At 45.6% G+C, this 27,057-nt stretch overlaps 1 protein-coding gene across 5 annotated transcripts in view; it reads right to left on the reverse strand.

The window, feature by feature from the left end:
• nlgn1 (neuroligin 1) overlaps positions 1-27,057 on the reverse strand; it is a 185,962-nt gene that overhangs the window by 144,378 nt on the left and 14,527 nt on the right. For 4 of the 5 annotated variants that reach the window (XM_026997148.3, XM_081708242.1, XM_081708243.1 and 1 more), the window contains exon 1: positions 5,250-5,384. The exons of the other annotated variant lie outside the window; for it this stretch is intronic. The gene's annotated coding sequence lies outside the window, so the exon portion shown is untranslated. Of the gene's footprint in view, positions 1-5,249; positions 5,385-27,057 lie in introns of those variants that run through there. 5 annotated transcript variants of the gene reach the window in all.

A 27,057-nucleotide genomic window follows, 5' to 3' on the forward strand; every position in this document is an offset into this window, starting at 1 on the left:
ATAAGGTGATTTGCTGGGGTGTTGATTTCCTGGAGATAAGGTGACTTGTTAGGGTGTTCATTTCCTGGAGATAAGGTGATTTGCTAGGGTGTTGATTTCCTGGAGATAAGGTGATTTGTTAGGGTGTTGATTTCCTAGAGATAAGGTGATTTGCTAGGGTGTTCATTTCCTGGATATAAGGTGATTTGCTAGGGTGTTGATTTCCTGGAGATAAGGTGACTTGTTAGGGTGTTCAGTTCCTGGAGATAAGGTGATTTGCTAGGGTGTTGATTTCCTGGAGATAAGGTGATTTGCTAGGGTGTTGATTTCCTGGAGATAAGGTGATTTGTCAGGGTGTTGATTGCTTGGAACAGCAGCACATAACAAACGACCAGTGAATGGAAAAGACACTGCATGCAATATCTGCAAACACTCCACATGAATTTGCAAGGCATACCACGTCTGTAGCACAGGCAACAGTGTGCCTTTGAAAGTGAGTGGGTATGCATATGTAAATATACTCAAAGACAGAGAGAATGGGGCACTGTCGCTCCCTCGCTCTCTCTCCCTCATTCTCTCTCTCTCTCTCTCTCTCTCCATCTCCCTCATTCTCTCAGTCCCTCCCTCTCACTACATCTCTCACTCATTCTCTCTCTCCCTCTGCAACTCTTTCATTCTGTCTGTCTGTCTGTCTCTCTCTCTCTCTCTCTCTCTCTCTCTCTCTCTCTCTCTCTCTCTCTCTCTCAATGATGGCGGCAGGTTGCCCATCGATCCACACAGCCCTGTGACTCCTCCACCGATCGAGAGGTGTGAAGTGGAATTCTGACTGAGCCGATGACGAGGGGGGGGGGGGGGGGTGGTCCATTAGGACAGTTTAGCCGAGTCCGGCACGCCGAGCCCTCACTACACCCTGTGCCCAATGAATTTTTCCCTTAAAAGGTACAAAAGAAAAATATTTGTCTCCAGAGTGTCAAAAATAATGGAGAGATACAAAGAAAAAAGACTGCCGGCCTATTAAAATGGCAACGCTGAAACGGAAGGAGAAAGGTCAAGTCATTCCAAGGTGCCAGCATGTGTGCAGGGAAGAGAGAGCGTTGCGCTCTCGGTACGAACCGGAGTCACGAGGAAAGGTCCTTTTCCACTGGACTGGGCCCAACACTCTTTGGTTGAAAGGTTTTGGCTGTAGTGAAAAGAACCCAGCCAGAATGCATCTACCAGGTGTAATGTTTACGAGATCATCTCACTACACCGCGGCAGAACAGAGATCCATATTTGTGTCCATACGAGTGTTGTGTGTCTTCGGCACACCCACCGGCACTGTACCCTACACTGTCCTCTCTCCCCATCTGCCGAGGTCACGCCAGATCTAAGATCTGCCCTTTCGCGTCATCTGGGCAGTGCACCCATGACGCCAGTCGCGCGCGCGTTAAACATTTGACCGGTGGTGCTGTGGTCTTTCATGTCTTCACACAGGTCGCAGGGCATGCGCACCCCCCCCCACACACTCAGCCCACATGCCCAGGCTGGAGATGGCAGTATCATCGCTCTTCAGAAGGTTCTCCCACGGCCTGCCGGGTGCGGCCACGTCAGCACGGACCTTCACCGGAGACTTGCTACACAGATCTTTGTCTGGAACTCGGCAAATGGGAAACTAAAAAGCCAGTATGCAGAAGTACCCCATAATGGGAGAGCACTGGAAACCACACATCCATGCGTGGCTTTGCTTTCATGACAGGGCATTCACACTCCCCATGACAGAACACACCAGCAGGTTCCAACATGCCTTTGGTGTGATATGTAAAAACAGTCAGCTGTCTTTTTGTAAAGGCTTGAAACAGCTCTTCTTTCACTCCGAGTTATACAGTTACTCTCTGACATATATGAGGTGCTAAAGTAGGTGCTATGGCAGAAAACAGACATGGAATATTTAACTTCAGCAGACTGACTGATCTGAAACATCAACAGGAAGTAGCAGTTTAAATTCAAGCAAAAAGCCTGAAAATATATGTGACCTGGGCCATCCCACAGTGTCATGTGACCTGGGCCATTCCACAGTATCATGTGACCTCAACCATTTCACGGTATAACTCAGTACTGCACAGACATAGCAGGATATATCTCAGTGCTGCACAGGTGTAACAGGGTGTAACTCAGTACTGCACAGACATAACAGGGCATAACTCAGCACTGCACAAACAAAACAGGGTATAACTCAGTACTGCACCAATATAACAGGGTATAACAGCACTGCACAGACATAACAGGGTATAACTCAGCACTGCAGAGGCATAACAGGGCATAACTCAGTACTGAACAGTACTGCACGGACGTAACAGGGTATAACTCAGCACTGCAGCATCTAAATCACAATATGCAATGCTATGAAGGAAAACATTATTCTGTCACTTCCCATCAAGGTCAGGACAGATATGTTGCTCTCCAAAATAACGCGTATAGCATATACTAGACACATGGGACATAGGGCTCTCTGAAGCTCACTTCGAGAGCCTAATGCGACATGATATCACTATGCAATGTTTTGTTTAATAAAATGGAGCAAAATTCAGTATTTGAAGGTCACACCAGCATGTACAGATGAGATACTTGGAACTGAGAATCTACAAATAACCAAAATGACCAAAACAGGCTCGAAACTGTCTCTGAGGGCCCCGGGTTAACATCACAAGATGGAATTGTCGTGATCCGTGTCGGCGGTCATCAGTTAGCTGTCAGAAGTAGGCTTAGGATATTTGGCCAAATCCAAGATTGGAAAAACAGACGCTTGCGCTCTGTGGAATATCAATGCACAAGTGAAGTTAGCCCATATGAGCAAGGGGCAGTAGAAGACGTTGAAAATAATGTGTTTAGAGTGAGGAATAGAAGCTGATGCCATCTGGAGGCAATGATAGCAGACACGCCTGCCACAAACCCAAGTTTACCTTCGCACAGACAAAAAGAAGTAGGGAAAAAAAATACTGCTAAAAACTTCAGTTTCTGGTAGGGCTTTTTTTTACTGCTCCTATGTCTGAGTCAGCCATGAATCACACACCTACGGGGGGGGGGGATACGTGAACCGAATGGGATGCCATCTGACGAAAAGCTGTAGTCCCGCTGACATTTGATCTTATACTGGCACTGTGACGCAGAACGAGGCGGAAATACAAAAAGGGTCAGTTCTGGACTAGCAGAAGTCTAGCTGAACTGGGAGTTGAAGTGGCGTGTACATGCAAAAAAAAAAAAAATCCCACACGGCTGAAATAGTCGGTACAGACGAACAGGTAAAATCCCCCCTGGTGGATGGAAAGACACACAGCAAAAAGAAAAAAAAACACACACCATGATATTTAAGTCACCAGGGGCAACTCATACATTTTCTGCCCTGCACCGCCGGAAGTTACTTTCAGACCATGAATTAACATAAAACACTGACACAGCTGCCTAGTTTTAAGTAAACTCACCTGAAATAATATACGCGGCTAATGTGAAGGAATGTCTGCTATATACTGCACTGAAGTCGCAACTCGAACAGTTCGACGGCTCTCTAATCTTCATTATGAAGACCGTTAACTGGATGTATATAAAATAAGGGACACGGACATCATACTGGGGGAGGGAAACCTAAACATCAACTGGGCAGTTTTAATTAGAGACGAAGGGGAAGCGGATCCCGAGGCTCGTTTGCCGCTTAACGAACGCTCATCCCCAAAGTCACGGAAACGCCTCCACGGGTTCGGAGAGAACCGTTACATGGTGTCCAAGGGAAAAGCCAAGAGGCAACGGGTGAAGGATCCCGTCACCAGTGCAACCGCGTCAAGGTTTCCATTATTTATGAACTAGCTCCCTCCCCTGTACGGACCCGGTACCTGTACCGTAGACCCACCGGCTGCAGAAACGCGTTCACCGCAAGCTCTCCTTCCCATGCGCGCGCAAGAGAACCCCGTGCCGGGCTCGTGGCTTAACGGATGCCACGGTGTTGCTCTTTCTAAGCAAACGCCTGAAACGATTTGCATGCTTTGATGCAAACGTGCGAAGTGTGATACGGGCTACTTTTAATGTAGACTGCACATAGCCCAAGAAAAGAGGGGAAACGCAGTCTGATAACTGGCGCTTCGTGTGGTTCGTTGACAAGGCCGGGCTGTAAGTTTCAGCTCAGTGTTCTGCCAAAAATAAAAAATAAAAAAAAACACGCAGCAAAAGTTACATCGATTTCAGACGTGTTTGAATTAGAACTAGTACGTCTGTGGATTAAACGTCGCCGCGTCCTGCGCACGTACCCTGGAGCGCTCGCGGGCGATCGCCCAAAGCGGGCTCGCTCACGCACCCTGATTTACTATGCAAAAACAAACAAACAAATAAATAAATACGATTCAAACGGGCCAGGCAGCCAGTGTCTACCATTAGTCATCATGGCATTACGTCCGCTCAAATTGTGCCCACGGTCATTCGACTGTTTGATAATTCAGGAGTGTTATTATACTGCAATATTTAGACCGTATTTTTTGTTGCTTTTTTGCGGTTTGGTCAAAGCAGCTCCATCCCGACAAATGTTTCTCATGCACGTTTTCTCAGTGCCTGGATTTCCATCAGAAAAGCGCAATCAGACCGAGTCAAACCGAGTCCCGAATCACCGTCAGCAGTCAATTCATATTAGCTAGAGTCATTTGTCAGATTCAGTCTAATTAAAGCTGCTAAAATGAGATTCACCTTAATCAAAAGAGAACAGACTATTCTGATAGCATTTGCAGGGATGGGAGGGTGAGGGGTACATTAGCCAACATGTTCCCTCCACTTGACTGCTGGCAGTGAGTCTCTTTCAGCCTTGCAGGTGTTATTAAATGTCTGATTATTTCATCTCCTCGTCACATTCACCGACCAAATGAACTCACGGACACAATTATAATTCCACGACCACGGAGGGCAAAAAAACCCTTCTCTGTCTAAATCCGCCACAAAGGAAGGCGCGAGGACTGGGGGCTATCGGACCTCGCGATTCTCTCGGTTAGACGCGTCCTTGGCTCTTCCGAACGGAGCCTTTCAGCGGAAATTCCTCAGACCATCAGCCGCAAACTGGAGGAGAGCCGAGCAGGCGACACACGCAAGTTCACCGCCTCTCCGTACTTTCGCCTCCATCCGTCAGAATACACCGACACTCGCAAACGGGGTAATAAATAAGACACGACATCCCTCTTAACAAAACAAACAAAAAAAAAAAAAAAAAAAAAAAAAAAAAACGACCTTGTGAGAGTAGAAAAATATTTGTACATAATTACCATAAAGAATTATTTCCAATATTCGTCAATTCCCCTCTTTGCCTTTCCCAATTTTTTTTTCAGAGAGCATTTCGTGCCAAAAAAGAATCCGAAACAGCCATGGGGGGAAAAAAAGACTTCAGTCAAGCGCTCAACATGATTGGGTCCAACTATTTGGTAGAGTAACCTCAAAACGATTTCCCCTTACGCAGGAAAACTGATATTAATCCACAGCGCAGCTCCTCGTCGGACGTCCAGGCGCGTCTTTGCGCGCGTCGACCTCGCCACCGCGGAGGTAAGGGGCTGCCCGGGGACTGCTGATCCGCTCCTCACGGATTTGAGCGCCCGGACCTGATCAAAAACGCCGATGTCTTCACTCGTCCTTCGCACGGAAAGGATGGACCGGGAGAGCTTCAGAAATGGAGCAAAGACGCGCCCGGCGGCGCTCGGGGGTACTGCAATGGAGGGGCTTCGCATCGTGATTTTGTTTTTAAAGGGACACTGAATATACATTCCGCTTTTTAGATTGAACGACGGCTTATGCACATGAGAGACTAAATTGTATCGAACAACGATATGTTAGTTTATGTGCACTGGCTAAAAACGAATTACAGTAGCGACTGTCAAAACTGTGAGCCCTAACTGGCTCAGTCCGCTCTGACATAATGCTGTTCTGCGTGTCCACAGCCCAGTAAAGCACCTCTGCCTTTGCCTTGCTATATCTTTGTGCCACTTTTGCATGTCTTTTCTAAGGCAAGAGGTTAAATATATATCGGCATTTATGCTATTGTGATAAAAAAAAAAAAAAAAAAAAAAGCACTATGTGCACAGAGGGTCTCTGTTTTTTGGCTTTATTTCCATGTTTATTCCAAGGCCAGCTTTAAGACACAATTCCCTATGAATTATTTGCTACACTTGACATTGTGAAATGTGGAACACCCATATAAGATGTGCACCTTACTGGTATCATTCTAGTCTGTCGCTGCTATTGTCATGAACAGACAAAGAGTGTAAACCCTGTAGTCCAAGACGCAAGAACTCCACGAATGCCAGGAAACAACGTGCGTCTACCTTCATAAACAGTCTCCTGCGGCAGAATGTAGCCATGTCCTCCTGCGACAGTGTCATGTGCGGCGGTTTGAAATTTTCTTTCCAAAAAACCAGGCTTCCATCATTTCAGAGATGACATACACAGATCACACACTGCATGGCTTTGCTCAGGGATTGTGTTTTTGACGGGGGGAAACAACAGGATTATCCAATCTATGTCCTGTTCTGTTGTCATCCGAGTCTCTGCAGCAGCACATGAAACATCTCTGAGATGTTAAACAGAGGCAGAGACTTTGGTTTTGCATCACGTGGGTCTGAGCAGGTGGAGTGCGCCACCATTATAAACATGTGGGATATCACACCGTGCTGAGCTCCACCCATCCGGGCTAGGCTCCACCCATCCCCATGAGGCAATTTGCTGTCTGCTGTCCACTGTTCTCCGGTCGGGAGAGCTGAGCCACTGATAAGGATGCAAAAAGACCTTTAGCAACACGAATCTTCTTTCTTATCACCCTGTGTTGCAGTGCCTCTAGAAAGTTCATGAGCGCTTTCTGTTTATCTGCATAAATATGACCTGAAACGTGATCAAGTTTTCATTTGGACCCTAAAGCCAGATTAAGAGGACCCAATTAAACAAATGATACAAAATAACAATAGTTTTTTTGGGTTTTTTTTACTGAGCAAAATTGTTCAACTACAAATATCTTTGTTGTATAGAGTAATTTCAGCCACAAGTTTCTGGTAACTGGTGGTCAAAGTTGCACAACGGACCCCCTCCACCTTACAGCACTGCTGTAGCCCAGGGGGTGTCAGCGGTTTGGGGGTTCCCTGCATGCACCACTCTTAAGGTCTTTCCACATCATTTCCATTGGGTTGAGTCGCTGTCTTGCTACATGTCCCACTGACAGTGACGCTTCAGTTCCCAGACATATCCTGACATTCTCCTGTGGTACAGTCCAGAATTCACAGGTCCATCCATAATGGCAAGTCGTTCTGGACCTGAGGCAGAAAAGCCCCCCACATCATATCACTGTCACTCACAACAAAACTTCCATTTTGGCTTCAGCTTCTGAAGAACATTCTTCAGATTCAGGTTTCTGGCTTGGCCACATAGCATCCAACAAACTTCAGATGGTGTGGCAGCGTTATTTTTGGAGTGCGGTGTTATGTGTGGTGTTATTTTTGGAAAGTGGTATTATGAGTGGTGTTATTTTTGGAGAGCGGTGTTATGTGTGGTGTTATTTTTGGGGAGCGGTATTATGAGTGGTGTTATTTTTGGCAAGTGGTATTATAAGTGGTGTTATTTTTGGTGAGCGGTATTATGTGTGGTGTTATTCTTGCAGAGCGGTATTATGAGTGGTGTTATTTTTGGGGAGCGGTATTATGTGTGGTATTATTTTTGAGGAGCGGTATTATGAGTGGTGTTATTTTTGGAGAGTGGTATTATAAGTGGTGTTATTTTGGGCAGTGGTATTAAGAGTGGTGTTATTTTGGGGGAGCGGTATTATGAGTGGTGTTATTTTTGGGGAGCGGTATTAAGAGTGGTGTTATTTTGGGGGAGCGGTATTATGAGTGGTGTTATTTTGGGGGAGCGGTATTATGAGTGGTGTTATTTTAGGGGAGCGGTATTATGAGTGGTGTTATTTTAGGGGAGCGGTATTATGAGTGGTGTTATTTTGGGGGAGCGGTATTGTGAGTGGTGTTATTTTGGGGGAGCGGTATTATGAGTGGTGTTATTTTGGGGGAGCGTATTATGAGTGGTGTTATTTTTGGGGAGCGGTATTATGTGTGGTGTTATTTTTGGGGAGCGGTATTATGTGTGGTGTTATTTTGGGGGAGCAGTATTATGAGTGGTGTTACTTTAGGGGAGAGGTATTATGAGTGGTGTTATTTTGGGGGAGCGGTATTATGTGTGGTGTTATTTTGGGGGAGCGGTATTATGAGTGGTGTTATTTTGGGGGAGTGGTATTATGAGTGGTGTTATTTTGGGGGAGCGGTATTATGAGTGGTGTTATTTTGGGGGAGCGGTATTATGAGTGGTGTTATTTTGGGGGAGTGGTATTATGAGTGGTGTTATTTTGGGGGAGTGGTATTATGAGTGGTGTTATTTTGGGGGAGCGGTATTATGAGTGGTGTTATTTTAGGGGAGCAGTATTATGAGTGGTGTTATTTTGGGGGAGTGGTATTATGAGTGGTGTTATTTTGGGGGAGCGGTATTATGAGTGGTGTTATTTTGGGGGAGTGCTACCCTGCCATGTACAGTGTTCTTGTGCAGTGTTTGCCTGACGGTGGTCTCATGAACACTGGCATTACCCAGTGAGGTCTGTAGCTACTTATTTGTCCCCCTGTGGTTCTTTGTGACTTTCAGTAAAATTATTCCCATGTCCTTAGGGTGATTTGTGACAGACAACTGCTTATTAGGAGAGTGAGAGCGGTGTTGAATTTCTTCCATCTGTATAACATCTGCCTCACAACATACTGGTGGAGGCCAAACACTTCAGAAATGGTTTTGCAACCTTTTCCAGCCGAGCGAGACTCAATAGCTTTTTCCAAATTCTTAATATTGGATATTTTTGCTCAGTAATTACATTTGAAAATTATTATGTTTTGTGCCATTTGTTTAATTATCTCGTTTAAGGAATTCAGTGAAGATCTGATCACATGTCAAGCCAAATGTATTCAGAAATACACAAAAATTGTAAAGGGTTCTCATGTTTTTTTACCAACACTGTGTACAGTCTCGTTAGTGTTCAATATTTTAATTGGCACTCAAGTTCTCATGCTCCTGCTCTCTCCTTTGGTGGATGAGTCTTTGAACGCTTTTAACGTACCTTTCACATTAATGCACTTCAGTCATTACCAGCAGAATGCTGGACCAAGCACTGCTATGATTCATTCCACCCACAAAATTTAAAAAGCTGCATTTTTGCCCACTGGCTCCATGGATGAAAGCTCAACATTTAGCCAACCGCAAGTTGTCTAAATCTGTTAAGAGCTCCAAACAATGTCAATTACGCCATTCGCTCACTCTGCTGTGAGAGTGCGAGTCTGGAGTCCTTAGTCCCGATTGCACGTCCCTTCTTGCACAAACGGCTATACCAAACACTCCCCTCGCCGAGACATCTTTGGCGCGGCTGTGCGCAACCGCGCGCGTCGGGGGGAAGCTTTGGAGATGTCGTCGGCCTGCCCGCCCCGCTGCCGTACGCCGCGTTTGGCCAGTGCGCCGATGCCACCGAGAGTCGTTCGTTTTTTCCAGCCGCAACATGGGATGAGCGTGTGGCCAGATGTTTGGGGAGCTGCAGAGACGCAACAGATGAAAGGCTACAACGTGCGGCCCCGTGCCAGGAGCACTTGCCCCTCCGGCTGGTTCCGAGATCCCGGCCCATACAGGGGCCCCGTGGGCCATGGCAGAGATCAGCCCCCCAGTGCAACAGGACGTGACTAAAGGGCACAGCCGATAAATACCAAACATAAATACCAGATATAAATACCACACCCTTCACAAGCTTGGCCACCCTGGAACCGCGTAGGCTTTTCACCTGCTTCAGCGATTGCACCCAACTTATTCTTCCCCAAAGTCATAAAGCCATAAAACAGCAAACACCGAAATCCCAAACAATTGTTTACTTTGTTCTCAAAAACACCCAATGTACCCAATAAATCAACAACATCAGAGATAAGACGTGCCCATGAGCGGTTCGGCGGTAATGGAAGCACTGCTGACCGCTTTCCCACTGGGAGAACAACAGTCGTCAAAAACAATGTCTAAAGACGCAGATGAAGGTTCCACGACCCGCTGATGCCCTGCAATGAAGGAACAAATCTCTGTAAATCCTGTTTCTTACTTCAGCCTATTTAGAAGCATCTTTCAGGACCACCAAAATCTCCAGAAGATGGACAGTTACAATTTCAAACACTTATAGCAATTACCAGTATTAACAAACTGTTCCAAACCACACTAAAAAAAAGCCCTGCTGTGAAAACAACGTCATTCGGGAATGTCCAGCTCATCGTGGAGCGTCCTGGAGACGCCAGAGGGTGCCGGGAAGCGGCGGCCGTGGAAACTAGCCCTGGGGCAAAGCCTGCACGGGGGCGACAGGCAGGGTGATTAGTAAATGGGTCGGGTTATAATCCAAAACTGCATTAATCCAAATGAAAAGGCCCCCCGTTTGCGATTACGGAGCCTTATTAGGGCGCAGGGATGATATGAGCAGCCTGAAGGTTTTTAATCTTCTAGAATCAACTAATAACACTTCCACAAACATCCCAAATATTCACTTTGCGGATTCCTTTTAAAGCCAAGAAATAAGGTTTTTTAGGAGTATGCTGAACCGGGAGGGCTGGCTGTCACATCCCAACAAAGGGAAGTGAAGTTTCCAAGCATTTGAGTTCAATACCACTTACACAGTGTTCAGTTTAAAGGTCATGTTGTCACCTCTTAAAAGACTACAGAAAAAGATTTCAGGCCTAAGTAAAGTGATGCACGTCCATAAATCGGCTAAATATTACAAAAATAATTATAAAACTGTGAACAAGTGCTGTTGTACAGTCTTTTCTTTAGCTTCACAGAAGAAAAAAAATTCCCAGAGTTCAATTAACACCTACAGGGTGGATATTAGTCCAGCTGGACACAAATGCAATGTGAGTAATTTTTCAGAGTTATTTTAACACCATAGGTGTTGATTCAACACTGAGGCTTTTTTTTTTTTTTTTTTTTTTTTGCTGTGTTGATAATAAAACTCGTGGCTAAACATTATTTTTTAAGAAGGAAGAAAAAAAAAAGTCTGTGGTCTTGGAAGTTAAATGAGTCCCGGAAGAGCAGGTGTTGAGCTCTGCTGCCTCCAGGAAGGGTTACTGGGCATTCGTTTTCATTCATTAGGATCAAATGATCGGAGCGTTTCTATGGTTAGAAAGGTAGCAGTAGAGATTACCCCGACTCTGTCCAAGTAGAAAAAGGAGTTAATTGACAAAATGTGGAAGTAAGTTCATAAAGTGGCTCTGAACTGAAACTAGAGAGCCTCATCCTCTTTAGCAGAGGACCGGACCGCGGCTGGCGTGGAGGCGGACCGGACCGCAGCTGGTGTAGAGGAGAACCGGACCGCGGCTTGTGCAGAGGAGGACCAGGTGGTGACTGGTGTAGAGGCGGACCGGACCGTGGCCGGTGTAGAGGCGGACCGGACCGGACCGCGGCCGGTGTAGAGGCGGACCGGACCGGACCGGACCGCGACCGGTGTAGAGGCGGACCGTCTGCAGCTGCTGTGTCTTCTCTGGTGTCCTCACATGTCTGTCTCGGAGTGCTCATGTGTCGTGTTACAGATCACCCGGACGACAGGCTGCGAGTGTGAAAAGGGCTGTGCGTTCAGCCGTGTCTGACGTGTAGGACGTGAGAACACAGACAGCAGCTCCGTCACACTTAGCACACGAGACGCAGGCTGTCCACGTAATGAAAGCATACATCACTGCTTTCCTGAGATCCCACGGCCAGAGGAGAAGCTCAAAGCAGACACAGTTTTGTCAAACATGTACACAGTCTCCTTTGTTCAAAGTGACCAGATCATTTGACACAGTAGGAACACGGAAGGTCTGTAATGTGTAAACGTAAGGTACACACTGACGTAAACTTCCTCTGAAAGGTGTTACACTATAACTGGTCCCCCACTGTATTATACACGGGACCGCGGCTGAGCAGGTACTGTTCAGATAGCGGCATGGCAGGAGTTTTAACACGTCCTTAGCACTGGTGGTACCAACATACCATAAATATTTAGAGAGCTGATAGATAGATAGATAGATAGATAGATAGATAGATAGATAGATAGATAGATAGATAGATAGATAGATAGATAGATAGATAGATAGATAGATAGATAGATAGATAGATAGATAGATAGATAGATAGATAGATAGTCAGTCAGTCCTTGGACAAATGCACTAGACGGAAAAGGTGTGGATAGGCAATCATCAAAAAAATTGTAATAAATCAGAATTTTAGGGATACATAAACAAAACAGTGTCTAAATAAAAGAGTGTGGGGGGGTAGGGGTGGATAAAACGTGAAATAAAATGCTTTTTTATTTGGCATTTGTTTTTGCCTGCTTTACTTTCAAATTCATACCAAGATGAATCTGGCTCGATGTGTGATTTGCGTAACTCTCTCTCTCTCTCTCTCTCTCTCTCTCTCTCTCGACTGGTCTCATATATTGCCTCTTATTTGCCAGCCCAACTTATCGGGCATTTTTCTTGGTAAGAAATCAAGTAAAAATCTATTGAAAATAAACAAATAAGCATCGCACCATGTTGCATACCCAGCTTTCGAACATGGCGTGACAGCAACAATACCACAAACTTCCGCCGAGGTCCTTTCAACTAAATTCTGAATTCAAGTCATAGAGCATTGCTGCCTCCAGAAGGATATGGTTAGAGGCAGACATGCACTGGCAAAGTGACTCATGCCGACGTCTGGCGGGGAGAGAGACGTCAAACCGGGCTCGGATGCCGGGGGAGGCAGGAGCCTGTTGTTTCTGGAGAGAGGGGCAATCATTTGATATCATCAAACTGTAATGAATCTGTGAGTGGTAACTGCTGAGACCGGAATTAAAAGCTTCCACCAGTGCCGTAAAGCGGAAGCCAGATCCACAGTCCAGTGCCCCTTGGCTAAGCCCTGCTCCTGAATCTGTGACAAACACACGGGATATTGGGAAAACTCAATTCACCTCGCTCCCAAACTTTAAATCACTACCCACATAGCCACTAGGGAACAGCGGTACAGACAGCAGGTGAGGAAGTGCGAGGCGTTGTGCGTTAGACTAGTCCGTTGTGGAAAAAAACGTGGAAACAGTCGACTTGTTGCAAGAGTGACTCTCATTCTAGGCTGCACAGGCAGTTGTTATGGTGATACAACGTGGACAGGGACGTCCCTCCAAACCCCAAAGCGTTTACAACAGAGAGGCGCCGGGCTGACACCTCGACACCGCCCGCGGTCTGGATCCTGCACTAACAGAGGGCCTTTCCCAGGGCCGCGGCCACCCAGCAAATACTGAGCTCCCATTAAATCTGATTTACACCGCGCCACAGCTCCAGCAGCTGAGAAACCGGCTGGGACCCACCACTGGCAAAGGGAAACGCAGCAAGCAAACATGCACACAAAAGACGCACCAGGGGGCGGGTCTGGTGGGAGCTGTCCATGGTCCTGAAGAACACAGCTGCTGGAAACGCTGTTGTGAAGACCAGAGTTTCTTACACACGCTAGGTAATGTCATAAAACAGAGGCAGTTCTAGCGCGCTTACTCAGTGAAGCTAAATAGCAGATCAGACAGTCAGGTGGCATTTGTCTCAGCAGTTAAAGAAAGTGTCAAAGAAAAAGTCACATATTCAAGCTAGTCCTATTCATTTCAAAGACCCCGTTTCTATGTTCAAGTGCTATGTTTTCAAAGAAGGGCGACATTCAAAAACTGAAAAACAAACACAAACGTAAATCATTTCCTGTCTGCAAACTTGTTTCACCTGGAAAGTCCACAGCACCGTTTGACTTCTGTACCACGGTGAGGGTCTGTGACCAGACCACCACATGGGTTAGTTCTAAACACTATTAAAAGGCTTCGCTGGCATTTTAGCGAGAGATAGATATTAACTCGCCGACCCCATATTGCTGCTGAATGATGAGCTCGTATTGCATCAGCCATATGATTAGGCCCCGCTGAGCCGATATGCAAATCGACCGGCTAGTGGGCGGAGCTCGGCACATTCCCAGAGCAGATTTTAAAAAAGTGTCGGCCCCAGGTAGGACAGGGTATATGTATTAATATTATTATGAATAATAATTATCCATCAATATGTATTAATATTAATAATTATTATCCATTAATATGTATCAACGTTGTTATTAATAATTATTGATCAATACGTATTAGTACTATTAATAATAATAATTGATTGTCCATTAATATTTAATAATAACAATAATGATAATCCATTAACATTAATATTATTGATAATAATAATTAATTATCCATTCATATGTATTCCTGAACGCCCGAGACATGACCAGTCTTGGCTATGGAGGGCGGAGGTTTGTACCTCCTTTGATGTGTGAAAAAAGGGCCCCTCACTGTAACGTCAGTGCAGAGGAAAGTGCTCGGCCAAGAACCGGGAGCATTCCCGTTCCACGCTCCGTAGTCATCTTTTCCAGACAAGGGCAGATGCGGAATGATGCCCGGGTTCGCCAGCCCCCCGCCTACCCCAAGCGCTCTGCCCCTCGGGTGGCGCGGTGAGTTTAAACCTGGCGAAAAATCAACACGGCGCAGACAGATGAAGCTGGGCAAAGGAGAGCTAAATGGATTTCACCTAGAGAAGGATGCCTTTTAGCGCAAGATCCCTTGCTGTGTTTTGAAATCCGATAAACATCTAACGTCCTCCATTTCTTAGAATGATGGAGGGCGGCCAGAAAGGAAGTGAGGCATGTTCCTCTATTAGATTTCCCAACCTTTTATTGACGTAATTGGTTGGTAAAAGGGAGAAATGTGCTTCCGTTACAATGCATAAGAGCTCTGATCCTTCCCAATGTATAATTTATAGGTACATTCATGTCTGTGTAATGGAAGTGTGTCTCATAAAACTTACCCATAATCAGGAAGAGGTACAGGAGGATTGTCAAAGTGTTGGCCTAGCTCCTCCCATCCATCCCCCAGGAGGAGACCGAGCTCTTATTACTGGTTTTTTGTGAACTCTTTATCTTCACTCAACAACCAATTAAGCTTGAGCCACCAGCTCTACCTCACCTCACTTTCAGGCAACATCGAATATGGCTGTTTTTCGCTTCAAAGGAGCCATTTCACCTCCTTAAACGTTGGGCATTGTGGACTGTCTGCGCAATGCTGACGTTTCATCTTAATGACAGTGGTAGATCCCACCAAGGCAGCGGCGAGCAGCCTGCTCCATAATGAGCCCATTACGCGGCACAAAAGGCCCGGCCCGCTCAGCACCGAGCCATGCCAGTGAGGGGGGTGGCAGACAAAACGCGAGACCGCACGGAGACCAGAAGACAACAGCCGCCTGCGGACGCACCACCGCGGAGATTGTCACCCTGTTATGAAAAGAACCACCGTTTCCATAGATACACAGAGGGTTTTGGGGTTTTTTGTTTTTTTTTTGCTTTTTATTTCGAGAACGCTGTTGATGCCGATGAATTGTTCACTCACTCCACGTCAGGTGACTACAGCTGAAGATCGGTGGTGCACAGGGCGATAGCCGGCGGCCGTGGGGAGCCGCAGGCTGGGGATATGCAGGGATACGAGGGTGGGACAGGGAGGCAGAGCTTGCGGGGTGGGACCGTTATGGCCACAGATACGCGGGAGAGCAGAAACGCACGCCTGGAATCTCCACAGAGTTCGCGGTGTGGTTAGATTTGTCTGTATTTGCATGAGTGCAGGTATAGTTACAGGTACAGTTGTGGGAGGGAGGGAGAGAGAGAGAGAGAGAGGGAGAGAGACCAAAAGAGATGAACAGAGAAAGAGAGCAACAGAGAAAAAGACAAGGAGAGAGACAGAGAAACAGAGAGAAAGAGATTATGGTGAGAGAGACAGACAAACAGAGAAAGACAGAGAGTGAGACAGATCAGCCAGAGACAGACAAACAGAGAAAGACAGAGAGTGAGACTGATCAGCCAGAGTCAGACAAACAGAGAAAGACAGAGAGTGAGACTGATCAGCCAGAGTCAGACAAACAGAGAAAGACAGAGAGTGAGACTGATCGGCCAGAGTCAGACAAACAGAGAAAAGAGAAAAAAAAAAACATTTCAGACCTGGGATTATGCGGCACATGGCCATTCTGCATTTTGGAGAGACGTGTACAGCAATTTAGCAATTCAAGATCCTGGAAAGGAAATAGCTGTGAAAGTGGCATGGCGTCTCCACGGCGACCTGACTCTGCTTCAGCCACAGACAAACCTGTCATTCATAAAACAGGAGGCTGAATACGTTCCAGTCTAAAGGTAATTAACGTGAATTCGGGGCTAGGTCTCGTTAAAGGTCTTAACGAAGAAGTTCTTTTACACAGAAACATTTGCACATTATAACAGCATATGCACAAGTGCAAGGTGCCCTGGCATTTAAGAATGGAGGAACAAGTCTGTCCGGAGCGAAACGGATCCCGGGGGTCTCTACCTGAGCACACAGACGACGACACCCCCAACACCAGCAACAGAGCTCATTGGTCCAGCAAAATTCAGATTCTCAACTACTTTGGATATTGAGATATTGGGATATTGGTTAAAATATTTCTCTGTAGCTATGCTAAACTTCTACCTAAGAGCATTAAATAATTTTTGCATCACATGTTAAGCCAATCCCATGGCCTCTGTTGTGAGTTCTTAGTGCCAGTGAGGAATCTAGCTCATGTACATGCACACAAAACTCTTACACACACTAATTTACAGTATTTTCATTTTGGATTAGGGTGGTGTCTATTTCACATAAATGCCATTATCGTGACAGTCTTACAGTTTATAATTGTAGCCTATTCATATCTGAAATGACTGATGAAATGTATTTAGTACAATGCTGAGAAAATAACGGATATTTGGAGAGTTGTTTTTAAATGACGGATATTACAGGAGACATTTTTAAATGACAGATATTAAAGGAGAAGTGTTTTTAAATTATGGATATTAAAGGAGAGGTGTTTTAAAATGATGGATATTAAAGGAGAGGTTTTTAAATGATGGATATTAAAGGAGAGATTTTTTTAAATGCTGGATACTAAAGGTGTTTTTAAATGATAGGTATTAAAGGAGAGGTGTTTTTAAATGATGGATATTAAAGGTGTTTTTAAATGGAAAGATTATAAAAGCAAGGACTTCATCACACATCAATAACATGAACTTATTCGTTATTCATATTCAGTTATTTTGCCTTTTGTTTCCGAGTTACGTTTACCTCGGCAATTTTGATTTTTAATCCAACTTCTCGATTTTAAAAAGCTGTTCAGGCTCCACAGGCACAGAAAATCCTGAATTTGAGGTTTTCCTCACATCTAATAGAAGGTGTGGGGATCACAGAGGAAAAGTGATATCCGCAGACAGATCCAGTCCAGTGGTGATGAGTATTTAGTGGAAGGAGGGTGTCAGCACTGGTCTGAGTTTCAGCAGTACAAAACTAGCTCTGATTCCACTGTCTTTGGATCTGTGTTTCCAAGCTCTACTGCCTTTGGGTGGAACTCAGTGTAGAGCCTAACTACTACACAAATGGAACAAGTGCATACAGCTGTCTGGTACTTAAGTGCAGGAAAAAGGCCAACATAACCATCACATCTCCACAAGTAAGTGTAAGTGTGTGTGTGTGTGTGTGTGTGTGTGTGGAGGGGGTGGGGTTCAGTCCCTGTCTTGTTTGAAACTATAAAATCACTGTACAATCAAGACAACGCCGACGAAAGAGGTTTGCGAGGTGCCCAGAGCGCTACAAAGCCTCCTGGAGTAGAAAAGACACGGCAACAATCAGAGATCCAAACCAGCAAATAAACACCCAAAAGAGAAAGAAAATTAGACACGGTTTAAACGATTCCATCGACTGGTGAGACATAAAGATGAAGAATAAACAACCATTTTATTATCGTATTTAAATGGAAAGCGTCGGTTATCTGTTTGCATTTTTATGATCGCGTTTAAAAGGAAAGCGTTGGTTATTTGTTTGTATTTGTGGTCCGAATGTTGTGTACTTCTGTGTGGAAACACTGGCCCGACTCAGAAAAGCGGCCTGGCACATTACGCCTTGTGTGTCAGGCCCGTTAAAAGTCAGAAAATGTCGAAAATACTGATTAAATACTTGACGGGGAAATTAATCAAATCATAAAAAATTAAATACTACATTCAGTGGTGAAAATAACAATCCCAGCAAACTCCAATCGCCCTGAAGTCATGTGAAGGCTGCGAGCGACAGCGGCCGCGGCGCGTGCAAAGCGGATCCGAACACGCGCCGCGCCGCGGAACAACGCAACGCTCGCGCCGCTGCCAGCTGGCTGTCCAGCTCGGTTATTGTTCAGCGGCGGAAAAACAGCCACTGAAACTATAATTATTTGAAAACAAAAAGATTGACTTTTGATAGATAGACGTTCTAATTGGACATGATTAAAATTAATTTTGAATATTGCTCATTTAATTGTATTCTGTGAATGTATTTGTGGAAGTGGGAGAGATTGTGGGATATAGTTCCAGTTTCAGATGGTCTTTTTCATCTTAATTTTTAGATTTGTTACCGTCACGTTTACAAGATCAAAGCATTTTGTTTTTGTTTTTTGTTTTTTATAAAGCCTTTGTTTTTGCTGAAGCAAAGCAGACATGTAAAACAACACAACAGACGAAGCTTTCCCCTCATTACTGGGAATGTCCTGCTCATAAGTGGGAAAGTCCTCCCCATTATTTGGAAAGTCCTCCCCGTTATTGGGAAAGTCCTCCTCATTATTGGGAATTTCCTCCCCATTATTGGGAATGTCCTCCCCATTATTGGGAATGTCCATTCGTTTCTACATATGAGGCATAACTGGGAGTCACACATGATTACATACTTACTGGAGCCCTTTCCCTGCCTTTTTCTGACTTTTCCCATCTACTAAAAGATGCCCTTCTCTGCTTTGACTCCTAGTGACATCCTTTGTCTCATATGCTTCACATAAGTGTAAGAGATTATTGTATTACAGACAGCAGAGAATAAAGAGTGTGAGAGATTATTGTACTTCAGACAGTAGAGAATAAAGAGTGTGAGAGATTATTGTACTTCAGACAGCAGAGAATAAAGAGTGTAAGAGATTATTGTACTTCAGACAGCAGAGAATAAAGAGTGTGAGAGATTATTGTACTTCAGACAGTAGAGAATAAAGAGTGTGAGAGATTATTGTACTACAGACAGCAGAGAATAAAGAGTGTGAGAGATTATTGTACTTCAGACAGTAGAGAATAAAGAGTGTGAGAGATTATTGTACTTCAGACAGCAGAGAATAAAGAGTGTAAGAGATTATTGTACTTCAGACAGCAGAGAATAAAGAGTGTGAGAGATTATTGTACTTCAGACAGTAGAGAATAAAGAGTGTGAGAGATTATTGTACGTCAGACAGTAGAGAATAAAGAGTGTGAGAGATTATTGTACTTCAGACAGTAGAGAATAAAGAGTGTGAGAGATTATTGTACTTCAGACAGCAGAGAATAAAGAGTGTGAGAGATTATTGTACTTCAGACAGCAGAGAATAAAGAGTGTAAGAGATTATTGTACTTCAGACAGCAGAGAATAAAGAGTGTGAGAGATTATTGTACTTCAGACAGTAGAGAATAAAGAGTGTGAGAGATTATTGTACGTCAGACAGTAGAGAATAAAGAGTATGAGAGATTATTGTACGTCAGACAGTAGAGAATAAAGAGTGTGAGAGATTATTGTACGTCAGACAGCAGAGAATAAAGAGTGAGAGATTATTGTACCTCAGACAGTAGAGAATAAAGAGTGTGAGAGATTATTGTATGTCAGACAGTAGAGAATAAAGAGTGTGAGAGATTATTGTATGTCAGACAGTAGAGAATAAAGAGTGTGAGAGATTATTGTACGTCAGACAGTAGAGAATAAAGAGTGTGAGAGATTATTGTGCGTCAGACAGCAGACAATAAAGAGTGAGAGAGATTATTGTATGTCAGACATCAGAGAATAAAGAGTGTGAGACATTATTGTACGTCAGACAGTAGAGAATAAAGAGTATGAGAGGTTATTGTACGTCAGACAGCAGAACATGAGGAGAAGATTATCTTGTTAAGGGAGGCTTCTCCACTAAATACTGCATACTGCAAAATCTCAATTAAAAGGGTAAAGCCTTTAGTGTCTCAGCGAAGGACATATCTGGCCTGATTTTCACATAGAGTGAGCCTGGAGCACACAACGAGTGTGTGTGTGCGCGCGCGCGCATGTGTGTGTGTGTGTGTGTGTGTGTGTGTGTGTGTACATGCCACTGGGCATACATGGATTTAGCACTCCATGCGTGACAGAAAGCGAGGGTAAGCGGTGAAATATGCTCGCACTATGTCCCTAATTTTATATATAATATAATATAACATATATAGCAAACAGAGTGGTGTGCTACTAAAGGAGAGGTTAGCCAGTATTCAATACCAAAATGCACCAGGTCATCTCAGCCAAGCAACCAAGCCCACCTGTCAGCCTGTGAAACTGAACTTGAAGCTACATTATATCTCATTACAGGAGCAGGAAGCGTCGCCATGAACACAGAGGAGCATACATGTTGGATCGTGATTGAACAATGTTAGCACATGGCACACGGAGCAACAGCAAGCCCAGTTCCGCTCACATGGCCAACGGCTCTCGCGCTAATTGTATATTTAATTCTCGACTCCATGCGATGTCATTGACACACACGCGCTGTGATTGTTTTACTGCACTGCATGAGGCTGCGAAACGTTAGGGATGCCTATTTACAATCCCTCTCCAACTTTTTAGCTAAATAATTTAGCTGCAATTCTCTCTCGCCTCCTTCGAGTCTTGGGGAATGAAATGCATTACTTTAAAGGAAACAATGTTTAGACACTGAAAATCAGGTATTTTCGTCTGACAGAAACAAATGAACGCTGATTGAATGCTGATTGTTTTCGTAGACAAGCACGCAGGAGCAAAACGCGTGTCTGCCGCCTCTGTGTCTGTTCTCCACCGAATTCAGATCCAATTACGTTTGGAAAACATCCATAATACAAACCATGAAGAGCAGAGAGTGCCGAGCCTCCTTTATAGAAGGGAAGCTGCCAGAGCTGCGCGAGTACATTACGTAGCGCGTAACGCGGAGCCTGCAGTCGCTCCCGGGCGCCCGCCAACCCTTCGACCGGCGTGACGGCGCGTCCCAAAAGCACACGTCCACGCCTTTAGTCGTCAAACCTGAATCCTGGGGATGCAACACCAGTCCGGTGTGTCGACACCAAGGGTGGCATGAAATTTCTCCCAGAAAGAAATGATTGGGGTTGGGCTTGCTTCCCTGTGCCAGACCGTTGGAAAAATTTGAAATACGGCACCGACCTCCAGCTCTTTTGTGCAGGCTCCACATTAGCTCTCGATGGCCGTCTGACTGCCACCCCATCAGGCAAGGCAGGATGGATGGCAAAAGGCAGAAGAGTCTACCAATCGTAATGACCCACGGGGGCGCTGGGGGTGGAGCTTCAGCCCTGCGCCTGTTACACTAAACGACTGGCCGTGTCGCGCTCTGCTCAAGTGCGAGGCACAGTAACGCACCGCTGGCGAGGTGAGCCGTCAATTACTGTCGTGGAGGGGAAGATGGATGATGCCGCCGCGGCTATTTAGGCTCCCCAGACGAGCTTTTAAGCCGCTGCTCTGGAACAACGAGACACTCGTTCATCACCCGCAGCCGCGACTCCGGGTAGGATGAGAGGCTTCCCTCCATTCTCCTTAACGCCCAACGCATCCCCCGCGTTCCTTCTGCTTTGGATCAGAGAAGGCCGTGCTCCAGAGAGGGACGTGCTTTTTTGGTTTGTTTTCTTTGAGCTTTGTGTCATGGCATGCATGATTTATATCATTTGCCAGTTCGGCATCCCCTCTTGAAGCACGGCGAGCGAGTCTGAAGCACGCTGGTGCGTGGCAAGGCTGGACGTCACAGTCACACCGCCTAAGGGCACCAGAGTATGCCCTCCCAGAGCAGAGCCGGGTCCTGCGCTGAGCCCAGCGCTGACGGATCCTGCTGCATGCATGGCTGCGTTCGCCCTCCCACTAAAACCAGGAAACGAAAAACCACCTGATGCGACACAAGCAGAGCACGTGGGCAGCCCCAAACTTGTCTCACCCAAATCCTCTGGGCATGCCGGTGCAAGCGAATCGCAGGCTGCAGGGAAGGTTCTGGAAAGACCCCACATCTGCGCCCTTGGGATTTGTTTCAATCAAGCTCCGGTTGCCAGCATGCAGGCCATGCGGGCTCCACCTGCTTCTCCAGGGGTGGTCCTGCCACCTGCCCTGGCACACCTGATTAGGTCCCAGCGCCCCCACGGCTCGGTGCCCGCACTGGTTCATGCCAGCGTGCCCGTCGGCCTCGCCTGAATCCGAGCATCACGGGACTCCAGCCTCTTTCGAGAGCCCGTCGAACTTTGCCTGCAAGTGCTGGAGAAGTTCTCCCGCTGAGTCAAGCCTCCGCCGTCCGGGGAGACACACCCCCTGGCGCGGCCCCCGTCCGCATACCTGCTCCCAGAGAGCCGTGTTGGAGGGGAACGTGGCCCGGCGCTCCGGCCCAATCTGGGCATCACTGATCTGGCCTGCACTGCACTGGGGCGTTTAAGTGCCCCTGACGCAGCAGGCGTGAGCTGTGCACTTATTGCGCCCCGGTCCTCCTGAAGGAGCGTTCCAAGACTCGGAGTCCCCAGCTGGATCCGGCCCACTTTGCTCCGACAATGGCCAGACGCAGGTTTGATATTTAAACAGATTCTGGACGCATTTGGGGCACCGCAGCAATCTCAAAAACAGACACGGATGGCTTTACTCCACGGCGGGCAGTGTGTTCAGTACATAATCAAATAAGCCTCAACCCCATATGAAAAGCCATCTGTTTGTCCTCCATTCTCTCTCTCGCTCTTCATTCTCAATCTTGACCCAAGTTCACCCTTTGTTGATTTGTCATAATATCCTGTCGATGGGTCCATTGTAATGGTTTGTGGTTAACCTCAGGTCGTGAGCTGCATGCCAACAGACCCTGTGGCATGGACGGCAGGTTTTGAGAGAAACACCAAACACTGTCTGTACCCAAACACTGCCTGTACCTAAACACTGCCTGTACCTAAACACATACTGCAAGATACTGTACATATAGTGCAATGCAACACGGTCCAGATGTCACTACTATAAATACTAATATTTTTAATAATCTCTTTTATTGCACAGAGCCATGTCTGGAAAGCCCTGCACTGGGGTCACAAATACCACCAGACAGTAACAATATTAGAGAACTGTGTTCACACTAAAACAGTAATATGTAATGTTTACGGCACTCTCTTTATAAAACCCAGTGGCTTTCCTGGGGTAGGAGTTTTGGACTCAGACTCCAGAACTCTCGCCTTAAATACCATTAGTGGTGGTGCTGTTGCTGTCCTGTCGCCTCCGAGGTCCAAATTTTATCAGTAAATATAAGAAGTGATTAAGAACAAATCACAGTGTGTGCCCATTACATCTGGTCTTATTGGGACGTGCTGAGGAAGATTGGAATATCAGCAAGCATTTCTGGAGATTGGGCTGGATTTAAATCTGATAACTATGCGATTATTGCAAAGGTTTATTACAGGATCCCACTGGGTTATGCGAACACAGAACGGGACAAATGTTTATGGAAACCGTTTATGTATATCAGACCTGTGCCACTGTCACTATTTCAAAACACGTCTGGCTTTGTGATAGACCAGATGGAGGTTACTTATTAAAAACACAGTCACCACACAACACAAAATGCACAACAAAACAGCACATGGTTAAATGCAAACGGGCATGTTGAGCATTTTTGTCACCCACTGGCTTGATTAAATTTCCGCTTCCCAACGATGCAGCCTGCGTGAATCTCGGGCGACAGGCCGGCGAGACAAACCCACTGCTCTGCTTCTTCTGTCTTCCACTCCAACATCTCCAGGTCATTAAAGGTTTAAAAATTAGCTGAGGGGCCGAATCTTGTATGTTAAAGCGCACAGGGCACTTGACCGTACGGTTGCTGTGGGTCTGCCGAGCTGACGTCGTGCACCCTAAAACATTCCAAGGGCTACGGAGGGGTGCACGGAACCAAGCTTCCCTTCCCACGCCAGACATGAATCACGACAAATGTCTCACACACTCAATCCTTACAGCCTGGAAAGAAAGCGTCACTTATCACGTTATTATGCGCCGCGACACAAGACGAGAATGCAGGGTCTTTGTACGACACCTCCGAGGTTTAGAAAGCTCCGCACCTCTGCTCGCGGCCTCGTGGAACGCCCCAAACACTCACAACTCCATTGCGTGGAAAGGAGGAATGAAAGAATCTTGGGTTGGGGACAATTGCTGTGATAATCTTCTCTGATCTGAGCCTACCGAGCGCAAGTCTCTCACGGCAAGCCATTTTATTTCACTGCCCTACAGAAGGAGTATCAAACCTGCTATTTTCTCATCCTTTTTCTTTTTCACTCATTCTCTCTCTCGCTCTCTCCCTCTCTCTATCTATTTCTCCAGCACAAGCGGTAAGAAAACACTAAAAAAAATTACATTAAAAAAAGCAATATCCAGCCTCCTAAGATTTTGGGGTTTTTTTCGTAAATAAAAATGCCTGAACGTACTTTCCTCTAATTCAGTTTTTGCGCGTTCGCCTGCTCTTCCGAAATGTGAATGACCTGCCAAGGGTCACGTGTTTAAACATGCAAATCCCCCACTTCTATCATGCACCCACACGCGTGTGCGCTAAACCGGCGCAACCTTCTACCACGAGCCTGAACCCTGAGTGGCGGGAGAGCTGGAGAACAGCAGCAAATAATCATATTATTGTCCAAAGGGCTCCCCCTCGGAGCCGCCCGACCTGATGTTCTACCGACCTGATGTTCTACCAGAGTAGTGGGTTGCAAGAAACAAAGGCAAAATGCTTCTGCTTCCAATTCAAAGTGTGACACTGTGGATAAACTTCCTGTGCATGTTTCATGAGATTATTCTTGGGTCTGTAACCAATTCTGGAAGAAGCAAAGCTTAATGTTGACTGAGTGAAGTTCAGTACTGCCCAGGAACACAGGAGACATAGCCAGCGCTGTACTAACCATGTGCTATCCCGTCCAAAAGGAACAGCTCCCTCTATCTATCTATCTATCTATCTATCTATCTATCTATCTATCTATCTATCTATCTATCTATCTATCTATCTATCTATCTATCTATCTATCTATCTATCTCTGTCTGTCTGTCTGTCTGTGTCTGTCTGTCTGTCTGTCTGTCTGTCTATCTATCTATCTATCTATCTATCTATCTATCTATCTATCTATCTATCTATCTATCTATCTATCTATCTATCTATCTATCTATCTATCTATCTATCTATCTATCTATCTATCTATCCTTATCTGTTATTTACATTTGCCTTAATTTGCCAATATGTCATATGGTACTTGGGTATTTCACTATTTCAGTAAACCCATCTATGTTACCTTAAACCAATGCTAACTTTCTAAACAGCTCAAAAAGCAGGTCTTTCATCAGGTAACCTAACAGAGTACACCTTAACAACAGAGTAACGTTAAGGATAACTTCTCTTTGATTTTGGTGCCATTAGGCATCAGACTGAACAGTTTTCTGAAGCACTTCATATGGTAGATGCAGTATGTAACTCAAAGAAACAGACTACAGAGAATTTCATTTCTGCTAATCAAAAACATTATTTCTACAGAAAGTGAAATGAAAGTTGTTTGGTTTGAGCGCTCTGTGAAGGTCGATCTTTCTGTGTTGGCACGGGAGTGATTCAGACTCACAAAAGACAGAGTACAATACAGCACTACACAGAGCAGCTGCAAGGTAGACATCTTTATAGATATTCTGAGGCTAAAGTTAAAGTTTTTATAGCTATACTGTAAGTATTCAGCCTCAGCAGTAGAAGTGTGGCATTCATTCTAATGACAGCGTGGCAGGAGATTAGATCACAGATTGATTGGGGCTCCTGCCGTTGGGAGTTAGTATGTGTCTAGTTGTGTCTGGATGTAGGCCTCAAGCCTGGCCACAGCAGAAAAACGCATCTGAATCACTGCACAGCTGTGGGGCACTAGGGGGGCATTAGGTTCACCTACAGGCACAAACGTGCACTAGCAGGAACTAACGTGCAACCTACAGATACTAACATGCACTAACAGGAACTAGCGTGCACTATTGCACACTGCACCAGCACTGTGCGTGCATGCACCCCTAAACAAATATCAGCACCCCCAAAGAAAACACCAAGGCTGCATCAGTTATCACCGGGGCAGATAGAAAACATGAAAGACTCTGTCTGCATGGAGACCAGACGGCGGCTGAGAGAGCCAGACGCAAAGCTCGCGAGCTAGCAGTGCAGAGCTATAAAACATTCTCATTGTCACTCAATCTTGAAAAGGAAGGACCCCAACTTCCTCTGAAATGCACACTACTGCATGGTTTACTTGTAAAGGAGTCTACGACACTTTCTGCAGGACCTCATGTATATATTCTATTGATTAATGATGTCAGCAGAGTGACCCAAGAATAGCTGTTTTTATATTTACTTCAAAATTCGACCAAACTGAGCTCTGCATAGACTCTGGTCAGAAATCAATAGTACAGACATATCCTGCTGTGTGTGTTTTAATGAGATACAGCATTGTAGACGACATAAAAGTGGCTTTTAGTGTGAAGACTTTCTGCACCGGTGCGTTAGTGGCATGTGCCGAGGGGCCGTGTCCCAACTACGGCACACACACGCCGAATGATCAGAACAGCGAGCATGCACCAGTCACACACGCTGTGAGAACTGCTGTTTAATGCAACAGTCCAGTCATGTGTCGTCTCTGTGAGGTAAAACTGAGGACGACACGCACACAGTGAGCTGTCTCCAGTTAAGATATTTCCCCAGTAGCTGCTTTTCTGCCCTCAAGGAGAAAAGCTTCAAAACATAAAGTTAAGAACAACAACAACAACAACAACAACAACAAACCAGACAAGCAATCAGAACTGCAAAACCTGAGACTTACACAGAATAACGAGGCTTGAGAGTAGGACTCGGGTGAACGACCCTTCATATTGTC

Source organism: Electrophorus electricus, chromosome 26, assembly GCF_041902795.1.
Source record: "Electrophorus electricus isolate QZ-2024a chromosome 26, ASM4190279v1, whole genome shotgun sequence".
In the NCBI taxonomy this organism is placed as follows: Eukaryota; Metazoa; Chordata; class Actinopteri; order Gymnotiformes; family Gymnotidae; genus Electrophorus; species Electrophorus electricus.